Raw genomic sequence first — 13,186 nt, 5'->3', positions numbered from 1 at the left:
GCGCTCCAAGCAGCACTGGGTGGCTGGGTCTAGCAACCGTTTAACTTTCCCACAATGCTAGGTTGGGGGCATTGTGGGAAATTAAAAGGGTAGCTAGATCCAGTCTCCTGGTGCTATTTGAGAAAGAAAATTAAGGGCAGCCCAAGGTAAGCATCGACAGTGGGCTGTGCCACAGTGCTGGGGCTCTGACAGCTACCCACAGATGTCGGCTGCTGACACCAGCCCTATTAGGGTGCACTCTCAGTTCACATAGGAAAAAGGATGAGGTCAGACAAGCTTCGCAAACATTCTATGTGAGCTGCTGGTTAACCCTACAAATCAGCAGCTCGGGCCAAATTGGGCTGTATGGAATGTTGTCATCTGATATATACCCCATTGCCAGCTTCAGAGGATGTGGATGGTGAGCAGCACCAGCTCCAACTGGAGTTTGCAGTCAGTTGGGTGGAAGTTGTCACCTTGGACCTCCACTGCCTCATTTCCTTCTCAGAATGGTCCTCAAACAAAACTGCTTGCTGATTAGGACCATAAAAGAATTATTCCTTCAGAATCTCCTACATCAGGATTCCTCGACAGAAACACCAAAGTAGAAAGAGCTCCTTAAAGGTCGATAACTTGACAATGACCTTCTCGTAGTTACTTTCTTACGGAAGACAAACCAATAGCACCACCTCCTGTTATCCTGAAATATTACACTGCCCATGAAGGGTTAAAAATAAATGCTGAGAATGCATTTCTATGCCAGATCTTCACAAAGAGCCAATAATAATAATAATAAACTTTAATATATAAGCCGCCTATCTGGCCGATGGCCACTCTAGGCGGCGAACAATAAAACACGATAAAATACAATAATAAATATAGTCGGTACAGTACAATACAAAGTTTACAGTATGATAGATTTATCAACATTTTAGTTCAAGGCTGATTCACCTTAGAGGTCTCAAAGGTTGCAAAGGCCTGATTAAAAAGCCAAGTCTTCAGGCCCCGGCGAAATATATCCAGGGAAGGGGCATGACGAAGATCTATTGGGAGGGAGTTCCAGATCGAGGGGGCCACCACAGAGAAAGCTCTCTCTCGAGTCCTCACCAACCTAGCCACTTTAGTTGGTGGGACTGAGAGAAGGCCCTGCGTGGCAGATCTTGTAGGGCGGCTCAATTTGTGACGGTGGAGGTGCTCCATCAGATATACTGGGCCGACACCGTACAGGGCTTTAAAGGTTAATACCAACACCTTGAATTGAGCCCGGAAAGCAACTGGAAGCCAGTGTAGATTGTAGAGCACTGGAGTAATATGATCATAACGGCGGCTATTTGTAAGTAAACGAGCCGCCGTATTTTGTACCAGCTGTAATTTCCGGACTGTTTTCAAGGGTAACCCCACGTAGAGCACATTGCAGTAATCTAAACGAGAGGTGACCAGAGCATGTACTACGAGTGGGAGCTGATGTACTAAGAGGCTGGACCAGGTTATTGCTACCATCACTAAAACCCTTATTTAGAGAAAGGCATTTTGGAACCCTGGGCTGTACAAATGTTTTGTGAGGTACTTTCAGGCATAGTCTGCCCTCTTTCCTTGTGGAACCTTTTCCCCATCAAATCTTCCTGTAACTGATGCCACCGGAGTGCTTAGGTGAGGGATAGCCAATGAGGTGCATTGTTATAATCCCTGATAATTGGCCACACTGGCTGGGGCTTATGGGAGTAGGAGTCTTAACAAAATCTGGAGGGCACCACATTGGCCACTCCTGGGTTAGGTAATCCATGCCCCAGGTGCAGAGTTGAGCCAAAGGCTTTTACCTGCTCTAGGTGAATTAAAATCCCCCAGTCTTCCCTTGTATCTTACAATATGCTGAGCAACATAACAGCAGCATATGATGTGATCAAAGAGTTGACCAGAATACAGTAGACTCTCACTATAATGCATCTCAATGTACCACAGAATCAGATGTACTGTGGGTATAACAAAGTCCCCTGAGTAAAACACACCCTTTTCTTTACCTTGACCTTGGTGAGTCTTCCATTTGCTTCCCCTCTGTGTTTCTGAGTCTTTTTTCCTCTCAGCATTCTTTTTAAAATTCTTTTTCCTGATGCCCCCCTCCCTCCTGCCCTTTTCCTTGCTGACTTCCCCCCCCCCCAAGGGATGCTTATCTCTTGAGCTTTCTTCAAATTCTTAGGTTACTGTCTGTGATTTTTTAAAACTTGTTTTTCCCTCTTTGCTTTTTCCTTCTTGCTCAGTTGCTCAGCCACAGCTGCACTGGTTCTTTTGCCTCTTTAGGAACCACTACTCCAACACTTGCTGGCTTTAACCCTTGCAGTGCAATTTTCATTACAACACAGAAGCCCTATACCACGGGTGCATCCTTTGTCCCCCAACCCGTGTTATAGTGAGGTTCTACTGCAATATTTTCTCATTTTCATTTAAATCCCTATCATTTCTTTACTTCCTCCCTTTTATAACTTTTCCTATTCCCTGGGAAGCCAGTGGGGATCAGAAGGCCCTTGACTGTGTCCCCTAGATTACAGTGGGTATCCCACATACAATGATCCACTATGTTGCCTTGAAAAGTGCAGGCATTGGCCATCTCTTCAAGACATATACATGAGGCAGGTGCCCCTGGACTGTTAGTGTCCTAGGCAGCAGTGTAGCTTATATCTATGACTGAGTCAGCTCTGCACAAGTGCAGTCACAGTAAACCACCAACACAAAATTATCTATCCTAAACAATAAGATATTTATTAAGGAAATACCTTGTATCTAGAAACACCTTAACAAAGAAATGCAAACAATCCTAATGTTGTCTATTTAAAGATAATTCCTGAGTTTATTTAGAAGGTGGAATCTAAAAGGTAAATGTGTCCCTGCACTTATAGTGCAAGTCGTCTCTGACTCTTAGGGTGACGTCTTGCGATGTTTACTAGGCAGACCTTATATATGGGGTGGGATTGCCAGTTCCATCCCTGGCCTTTCTTTACCCCCCAGCATATGCCGGGTACTCATTTTACTGACCACGGATGGATGGAAGGCTGAGTGGACCTCTACCCCTTTTACCGGAGATTCGACTTCCTCCTTCCGTTGTAATTGAACTCCGGCCGTGAGCAGAGTTTCGGCTGCGTTACCGCCGCTTACAACTCTGCACCACGGAGGGTCATAGGTGGAATCTAGATCACGATTATTTATATACTGTATTTGAATTTTAATTCACATGTCCATTTTCCTTTGCATCAGGTACAAGATTTGATGTCTACCCCTTAGCACCAGAACTTTTCTTTTTTTCCCTTCCACCCAGGTAAAAGAATTTCAGTTTCCAGATTTTGTTTAGGAAAAGAGAGCAGAGACATATTTTTTAAAATCATATATTAATGATCCCTTTATGATCACAGGGAGAGGTTATATAAAACTGATAGATTAAAGCAAGATTTGGTTGCATAAATGCAGTTACTGCACTTCAGTCTGCTACAGAGGCAACCCTGCAGATTATCACAGGAAGGGGTCAGCCTGGAATTCCAGATCACATCCTAATACCACAGTATCCATGGCAGGTTGCTATGTCTCAATGATTCACCAGCAAATGTATGGTCAGTTTGAGGCACCATGTGTGAATCCTCCTCAACAGAAAGGACTAAAGGAGTGGTTCCTGTTCTATTAAAGTTTTGCTAAAGCAACAACAGGCCTATGCATGTGTTACTCACATGTAGGAAATGCCCAAGCAGAGACAGGAGCAGGGTTGTGCATTTAGCCACACCCCCAATAGCCGGGGTTCTTCTTTTAACAACAGTGCATTGTATATATTGTCTGTATAGACAAACTACTGTGTGAGCTCATCCTCATGTGCATGGGCTCGGCTCCATCAGGATACCTGGTTGTGCTGGTGTACCAATATTACAGAGCCCCAACACACAGGGAGGAGCTCGTTCATTGGTAGTTCTATACCAGGCATGGGGAATCTTTGGCCCTCCTGATGTTGCTGAACTACAACTCCCATTATTCCTGGCTGTTGGCCATACTTGCTGGGACTAATGGGAGTTGTAATTCAGCAACTACAAAAGTTCCTAACACCTGTTCAACACAGACAATCATGCACAACATGTGGCTGCTGGATAAAGAAGATTCAACATTGATGACGGGGCTAAAAGCTCGTCTGTTCTCAGGGGCGGGAACGGATGGATGGACACACACACACACACACAGAGAGAGAGAGAGAGAGAGAGAGAGAGAGAGAGAGAGAGAGAGAGAGAGAGAGAGAGAGCATATATAGTGCTATGGCCATCCTGAATTCTGGTGTATTCCCAGATAATTTGGCTTGCTTTTTGATCCTGCCTCCTAGTTTGTCCTTCAGCCCTGACCTGTTCTTTGGTCCTAACAGCTGGATTTGTCCCACGGCTTCTGGTTCCTGGTTCAGTTCAGAATGCTACCCATGACCCAGGCCTGATAGGTAAGGTCAAAGTATGTGCTATGTTAAATGTCTGGCTGCATTTAATGTATCTGTGTTCTTTAATTTTTTTTTAAAAAGAAGGCATAAGGGAGGATCTACAAGACCACATAAGGAGTCAAGCTGAGTTTTAACTTTGCCCCTGTGCCATTGTCCCAGTGGAAATTACTCCCCAGAAGTTGCTATCTGCCCTGGGAGGGAAGCTGTTATTCTTTCTGATAGTAGCTTCCATGGGCCTAGAGCGCGCACGCACACACACGTGTGTGTGTGTGTGTGGGTTAACCTCCTCTTCCCTGCACATTGTGATCCCAATGCTGATCAACTCCCACAACTGCTACTTAAAAAAAAAGATATGTAATTGCAATTGCACCTTTAATATATAGCTTGACACTTATTCACAATAAAACCCCATTGCTTTGTTTTCTAGTGGAACTTATTTGTGATTAGCTCTCGTGCTGGATTGTGACTTGTATGTCCAGTGGGTGGCAATGTTGTGCTAACAGCCTATCACAATGTTTGTTTACAATGATTTTTCTTATTATACAGCCACAAGAGTGGCTATATGCTATAGCCAGCATGGATTTTTCACATTCTGCCATGTTAAATGGAAAATACCCCCCATGCCTGTCTGCTGCTTCCCATAAGCTAAATCCAAACAAAATTTTACAAAACTTATAGTCCTGAACTCAGAAACGCTTGCTTAAAACCTTCAGACTTCATAGGCCAGCCTGCCTTTGTCAGATCAGACGTCTACAATGCACCGCATACCAGTGGGACTCTCAAGTTTACCCTGAAGTAGGACAGGACAAAGCAGAGGCCAGTCCAAAACAAGCAGTCAGAAACAAAAGGTAGAAGAGAGTATGAACGGGAAGGATACTCCAGTGGTTGTGACCTGCAAGGTGTGTGCCATGTTTGTTTTCTTGCCTGAGAACAACATGGCACACACGTGCCACAAGTGCAAGCTTGTGGCACTGTCAGAAGAAAAAGTGAGAGGCTTGGAATGGCAGGTGGCCACATTGAGGACAATAAGAGAAGATGAAGAGTTCTTAGACAGAACGCTGGAACAACAGCAGCAAAGAGAAGTGCAGGTGGAAGAGCAACAGCATGTGGTAGCAGAAGAGGAGGCTGGAGCAACAAAATGGAGGAAACTCCATGGGAAAGGGTGACAGGAGCAGAAGAGCTAGAAGACACCCTTCACCAGTGGAACTATGGAACCGCTTTCAACCACTCGAGGATGAGACTGGAGGACAACCTGTGGTGGAAGAATTACAGGAGACCCCGTGCGACAATGAGCGAGAGGCTGAAGCTCAATCAAGCAGGGACAATGAAACCACGCCCCACAACAAGAAGAGAAGAGTACTAGTAGTGGGAGACTCCCTACTGTGTGGGATCGAAAGCCAAGTATGCCAAGAAGATCCGTGGACTCGCCAGGTATGCTGTCTACCAGGAGGATGGATTAGAGATGTGACGGAAGGGTTGCCATCACTCATCAAGTCCGCTGACAGGTATCCCTTTCTCTTCATCCATGTGGGAACAAATGATACTGCCAAACAAAGCTATGAAGAAATCACATCAGACTTTGAAGCTCTGGGAAGGAAACTCAAGGACTTTGGGGCCCAGATAGTTTTTTCATCCATCCTTCTAGTACTTAGAAGAGGAGTAGAAAGGGAAAGAAAAATACTCCATGTGAATGAATGGCTACGAAGGTGGTGCCAAAATGAGAGATTTGGATTCTGGGACCATGGGCTATACTTCCTGGAAGATGGACTGCTGGCAAGTGATGGGTTGCATCTCACAAGGACTGGGAAGAATGTGTTTGGCCACAGCATGGAGAAGTTCATCAGGAGGGCTTTAAACTGAATTCTAAGGGGGAGGAAGATGTAAACTTGGTGGTAACAACTGATGAAGGTTTGTGCTCAGTAACGGGAATAGAGAGATTGGCTCTAATAGGGCCCAGTATCAGTCCTCAGAAAAATGTAGTAAGGAAGCTAAGCCACAAATCACATGGTCTTCGATGTATGTATACTAATGCTCAGAGCATGGGAAACAAGCAGGACGAACTTGAACTCTAAATACAGGAGGGTAATTACGACTTGATAGGTATAACTGAAACTTGGTGGGATGTCTCCCATGACTGGAATACAGCAATTGAAGGATACAACTTCTTCAAAAAGAACAGAAGGAATAAAAACGGAGGTGGAGTCGTGCTATATGTTAAAAATAGATATCCCTGCACAGAAATACAGGAAGATGAGCTTGGTAGCTCCACCAAGAGTATCTGGATTAAAATTAATGGGGCAAGCAATAAAAGGAATGTGGTGCTTGGAGTCTACTACCGACCACCCAATCAAGGAGAAGATGAGAATGTAGCTTTTGAAAATCAAATTGTCAATGTTTTGAGGAGGCATGATGTAGTAGTAATGGTGGACTTCAATTATCCCGATATCTGTTGGGAGACAAACTCTGCCAAACACAGCCCCTCCAAGAAATTTCTGACTTGTGTTGGAGATAACTTTCTCCTACAGAAAGTGGAGGAAGCAACCAGAGGATCAGCTATCCTGGACTTGATTCTAACCAATAGCGATGATTTGGTGGATGAAGTGGCAGTTACAGGAACTCTGGGGGAAAGTGACCACACCATACTTGAATTCTTGATTTTAACCAGAGCTTGGAAAAGTTACTTTTTTGAATTACAACTCCCATCAGCCCCAGCCAGCATGGCCACTGGACTGGGCTGAAGGGAGCTGTAGTTCAAAAAAGTAACTTTTCCAAGCTCTGATTTTAACAGAAGCAAAAGCTAAGAGTAGCCATACCCGCACCTTGGACTTCAGGAAAGCTGATTTTAATAAACTCAGAACACAAGCCACCCTAATGAGAAAAGGAGTCCAAGATGGGTGGGAGTTTCTAAAAAAGGAAATTCTAAAAGCGCAATGGCAAGCAATTCCAACAAGGAAAAAAGGGGGAAAACAGCAGAAGAAGCCAATGTAGCTTCACAAAAAGCTTAGACCTGACCTGAAAACAAAAAAAGACACACACAGGAAGTGGAAAGAAGGCCAGGCCACAAAGGAAGAGTATAGGCAGGTGTCACAGAATTGCAGGGATGATGTCAGGAAGGCTAAAGCTGAGAATGAGCTGAGGTTAGCGAGGGATGCTAAAAGCAACAAAAAAGCTTTCTTCAGGTACATCCATAGTAAAAGACAGAGAAAGGAAATGGTGGCACAGCTACTCAATGAGGATGGCAAAATGATAACAGATGACAAAGAAAAGGCAGAAGTGCTCAATTCCTACTGTGGCTCAGTCTTCTCCCAAAAAAGGGTCTATGATCCTCCTGGGAAACATGAAATAGAAGGGACAGGATTGGAACTTGAGATTGATAGACAAACATGAAGGAATACCTAATCACTTTGAACAAGTTCAAATCGGCAGGGCCCGATAAAATGCATCCTAGAGTATTGAAGGAACTGGCTGAAGAACTCTCAGAACTGCTGTCTATTATCTTTACAAAATCATGGAGGAGTGGTGAAGTGCCGGATGACTGGAGAGCTAATGTTGTCCCTATCTTCAAAAAGGGCAAAAAGGAGGAACCAGGGAACTACAGACCAGTCAGCCTAGCATCAATCCCTGGAAAAACTCTGGAGCAGATTATAAAGCAGTCAATCTGTAAGCACCTTGAAAACAATGCAGTGATTACTAGGAGCCAACATGGATTTATGAAGAACAAATCCTGCCAAAGTAATCTGGTCTCATTTTTTGATCGGGTAACCTCCCTTGTAGACTGTGGGAATGCTGTGGACATAATATATCTCGACTTCAGCAAAGCTTTTGATAAAGTGTTCCATGATATTCTGATTAGCAAGCTAGCTAAATGTGGGCTGGATCAAACAACTATCAAGTGAATCCACAGTTGGCTCCAGAATCATACTCAAAGAGTGCTTATCAATGGTTCCTTCTCAAACTGGGTGGAAGTAGCAAGTGGGGTATCACAGGGCTCAATCTTGGGCCCAGTCCTCTTCAACATTTTTATTAACGACTTGGATGAGGAGGTACAGAGCATGCTTATCAAATTTGCAGATGATAAAAATGGGGGGGCAGCTAATACCATGGAAGACAAACAAAATTCAAAGACACCTTGATAGGCTGGAACGTTGGGTTGAAAACAACAGAACGAAATTCAACAGGGATAAATGCAAAGCTCTACACTTAGGAAAAAGAAACCAAATGCACAGTTATAAGATGGGGTATACTTGGCTCAGCAATACGACATGTGAGAAGGATCTTGGAATTGTCATTGATCAAAAGCTGAATATGAGCCAACAGTGCAATGTGGCTGCAAAAAAGGCAAATGCTATATTAGGGTGCATTAACAGAAATATAGTTTCTAAATCTCGTGAAGTATTAGTTCCCCTCTATTCAGCACTGGTTAGGCCTCATCTTGAATACTGCGTCCAGTTCTGGTCTCCGCACTTCAAGAAGGATGCAGACAAACTGGAACAGCTTCAGAGGAGGGCGGCATGGATGATCTGGGGACTGGAAGCAAATTCCTATGAGGAGAGACTGAAAGAACTGGGCATGTTTAGCCTGGAGAACAGAAGACTGAGGGGAGATATGATAGCACTCTTCAAGTACATGAAAATTTGTCACATAGAGGAGGGCCGGGATCTCTTCTCGATAGTCCCCGAGTGCAGGACACGGAATAATGGGCTCAAGTTGCAGGAAGCCAGATTTCGACTAGACAGCAGAAAAAACTTCCTAACTGTTAGAGCCATACGACAATGGAACCAAATACCTAGAGAAGTAGTGGGCTCTCCAACACTGGAGGCATTCAAGAGGCAGCTGGACAGCCATCTGTCGGGAATGGTTTGATTTGGATTTCTGCATTGAACAGGGGGTTGGACTCGATGGCCTTGTAGGCCCCTTCCAACTCTACTATTCTATGATTCTATGAAAACATCTGGAGAGCACTAGGTAGGAGAAGGAAGATCTATACATTATATTCAATTACATATGGTTGTATACTTAGAAAAATTCAGAAAAATACAACAGCGGTGGATTTAAAGGTAGAGACAGATCTCTGAGCTGTTGATCTGACAATCTTAGCTAGCATAGAATTTGTGAATCACTGTTTTGGACAGTGTCACTTGCAATTAGAGCCCAGACTTATCCACTGGAATTGTAAGATAAAACCTGCCAACCTGCAGGATTCCCATATGACTTGTGGACATGCGGTATAATGCTTCATTGTGGCTGATACTAGAAGAAAGCTTTATTTCGAAGCAACCTTGATTTCAATCTAGATGTTCCAAACTGTGTTAAGTTAAAAGAAACAACATACGCTCTTAATAATAACATTAAAATGCTATCCTCTTTCAGTATGCCTGCTGGGCTTGATTCAAACTGATTGTGGCAGATGGAATTCAAGCAAATGAGCAATGTAGCCCTCAAAATTGCATCTTTTTCAACCCCCCCCGGATGTCTACTTTATTTTCACATCATTCACCAGATTTTTTCAAAACGCACAAAGCTTGCCTTAAGGCTAACATTATGTGGTACAGGTGCAAACCTAGCAGCTTAAATGGGTTTGGGACTCTAATGTTAACAGTAAGATGCTTTCCAGCGCTCTTCAGATCACAGAGCCTGTGGTCATGGTGAGCAAGCATAGAAACAGGATCATGACTGCAGTGACCTTCCCAAGAAGCAATTGCATAGCAAGTGTTCTTCTTATCAGAATGTATATGAGGCAAGGCGGGTGAAGACCATTCAATTCATTTCAAAGATCAGATGGCAATCAATAGAGTAAAATAAGTCCCTTTTCAAAGTCAGGCCAAAGACTAAACAAAAAGACAATATATACAAGCAGAAGAATCACATGGTGCAATTTTTTCTGGACTGCGCTATTCAGAGTGGAGGTGGGGGAATCTCTTGTTTGAATGTTTCCCTGTGAAAAACTCCATGCACACACAAAATCAGCATATCAGGGAATAGGATTCCAGGGTAGCCTTTATTCTCTTGCGGTGGTTTGGTATATACTTGCTTGTTATAATAAACATATGATCCCTCACTCACCTTCTGAAGTGGTACTGTGCATTAAGACAGATAATGTGAATCTCCTGATCAGGCAGCTCTACTCTAAAGATGGCTATTAAGTTACAAGAGCAGCATGGTTCTGCTCCCCAGTGATATCTTTCCAGGCTACTCCAATAAATGTTAGAAACCTACAATTGTCTGGGAGAAGCAGATTTACTTAGTATCCCAAAGGGCACAAAATAAAAAGCCTTCTACTGCACAAGGATGGTATGACTAGAAATGTTAACTGTGAATAATGTTTTACATCAAGTATGGCTATAGTTAATCCCAAATTTAATGGTGATTGTATAGAAAAATATGAATGGCTCTATATGCAATCAAGTCAGCTAATCATGAATCACTCAGACCACTCAGATTTTTGTCAACAGTATTTTACTGATTAACTTCCAGAATACTATAGGAGAGGCAAATTCAGGAGGAGCTGCTTTTCTCTCAGTCCCACAAGTTGTTATCTTTTCTACACAAATATGATACAGGAAGCCCACCCTCCTTGGCACCGATCACCCCAATATGCCTGCAAAGCCCAGGTTTTTCATTATTATCATCATCATCATCAATTTATGAATCACCTTTTACATGTGTCTCAAACCAATTTACCACATAAACAACTAAAAATAGTGTTTAAAAGAATACAAAAATAAACCCTAAAAATGGATGCTCCTTTTGAATTATTTTAAAACCTAAGGCACCAACCATTTCACCCAGCTGCTGCCCTGGGTTCCTTCTGGGAGGAAGGACGGGATATTAATTTAATAAATAAATAACTAAAGAGCTTGTTGAAACCAAAAAATGTATTCACTTGTTTTGGAAGAGTACTGATAGTGGGTGTCTGTTTCGATAGGGATACCATTCCACAAAACGGGGACAGCCACACTGAAAAACCTTGCTCCAGGTTGGTGTGGAGAGGCTTCTGATACTCCTTAGAAGAAACATATAATATAAATAAATAAATGTTAGGAACTTGAAGCAGAAGGCTGTTTCTCAAGGAACACTTTTCATTATCTTCAGAACTGACCTCTAAACAATTTTGCGGTATGAAAGTGAGCAGCAAATGCTCTCTCTGTCCCAAGTGAAGGTGAATACTACTCAAAGCTTTCAGCCAAATTATTCTGAGGTAGAAAATCCCACAACCTACCTCTTTCCTTCCATGGCAGAGAAACGCCAGCAATATTATACAGCCACAAGAGTGGTTGTATACTATAGCCAGCATGGATTTTTTGCATTCTGCATTGTTAAATTGAAAATACCCCCATGCCATTCTGATGCTTCCTATAAGCTCATTTCAAAACAAAACTTTACAAAACGTATAGTCCTGAACCCAGAAGCACTTGCTTAACAACCCTCTAAATTTTCATGGCAATACACAAAACAGAGAGAATCGAGAGTTCAAAGTCTAAAAAGACTCCTACTGGACTTTTACTGTCAAGAGTTTTCATAATTTGCTGAAATTAATTAAATATCAGCCATGTTCACAGAGTACCTGTAATCCTATTACTGACCTTGCCCCATACTCTGACTTTCATCTTCTACAGTTTAAAAGTGAAAAAAATGCCTGGCCAATTTTTAATTAATTTAAGAAATTTAGCATTGGATTCAATCATAAGCCTGGGCATGCTCAGTAAGAACCAACTGTCAGTGTTCTAAAAGCCAGTCTCACAGCTGCTTGGCTTGGCTGATCGGGGGGCCACACCCACACCAGACCTTTCTTTCACTTTAGAAAGTCATGGCTTCCACCCAAGAATCCTGGGAGGTGCTGAGAGGAGACTCCTATTCCCCTGACAGAGCTCCAGTGGCCAGAGTGGTTTAACAGTCAGCCACTCTGATAGAAGCTCTGTGAGGGGAACAGGGTATCTCCTAGCAACTCTCAGCACCCTTCACTAACTTCACTTCCCAGGATTTTTTGGGAGAAGCCATGTTTAAAGTGGAATAAAGACTGTCTAAAGTGAAATAAAGGTCTGGCATGGATGCAGCCAGTGACAGCTTTGGTATAAATTTGGGTGGGAGACTACATATGCCTGCTGTAGAATAAAAAGGTGGGGGAAACCCTGAAAAACAATGATACTGTTCACAATGTTTTCCATTTGGAAAAGAATGGGACTTCCACTCTGCCGAGTGCCCACCCAGCCAATCTCCTCCCCTACCCCTCCCCTTCCTGCCCCTCCCACAGGTCAGTTTCCCCTATCCTAAGCATGGTTGCACTGGAGTAAATCCCATTGAACTCAATAAGCATGCAAATGATCAAATCTGCCCTCTCCTCTTCCACCCTCCTATTCCCTCCCTCTTGCCCCTCCCCTAACGCCTTCCAATCCCCTCCTTTCCCCTCCTCCTCCTCCTCCTCCTCCTCCACCACCACCATGGTCAGTTTTACCTATCATAAGCATGATTGCATGGGAATAAATCCCATGGAACTCAATAAGCATGCAAATGATCAAACCTGCCCTCCCCTCCCTCCCATCACCTCCTTTTTGCTCCTCCCCTCTCCCTTTCCAAACCCCTCCCCTCTCCCCTTCTAAACCCCTCCTTCCTCCTCCCCCTCCTTCCACTTCCTTCTCCCCTTCCTTCCTCCTTCCCTCTCCTCCTCCCCCATGGTCAGTTTTACCTATCACAACCATGATTACACAGGAGTAAATCCCATTGAACTCAACAAGCACGCAAATGATCAAATCTTCCCTC

Source organism: Rhineura floridana, chromosome 7 (genome assembly GCF_030035675.1).
Source record: "Rhineura floridana isolate rRhiFlo1 chromosome 7, rRhiFlo1.hap2, whole genome shotgun sequence".
Classification (NCBI taxonomy): Eukaryota; Metazoa; Chordata; class Lepidosauria; order Squamata; family Rhineuridae; genus Rhineura; species Rhineura floridana.
Note: the sequence above shows the minus strand (reverse complement) of the source record.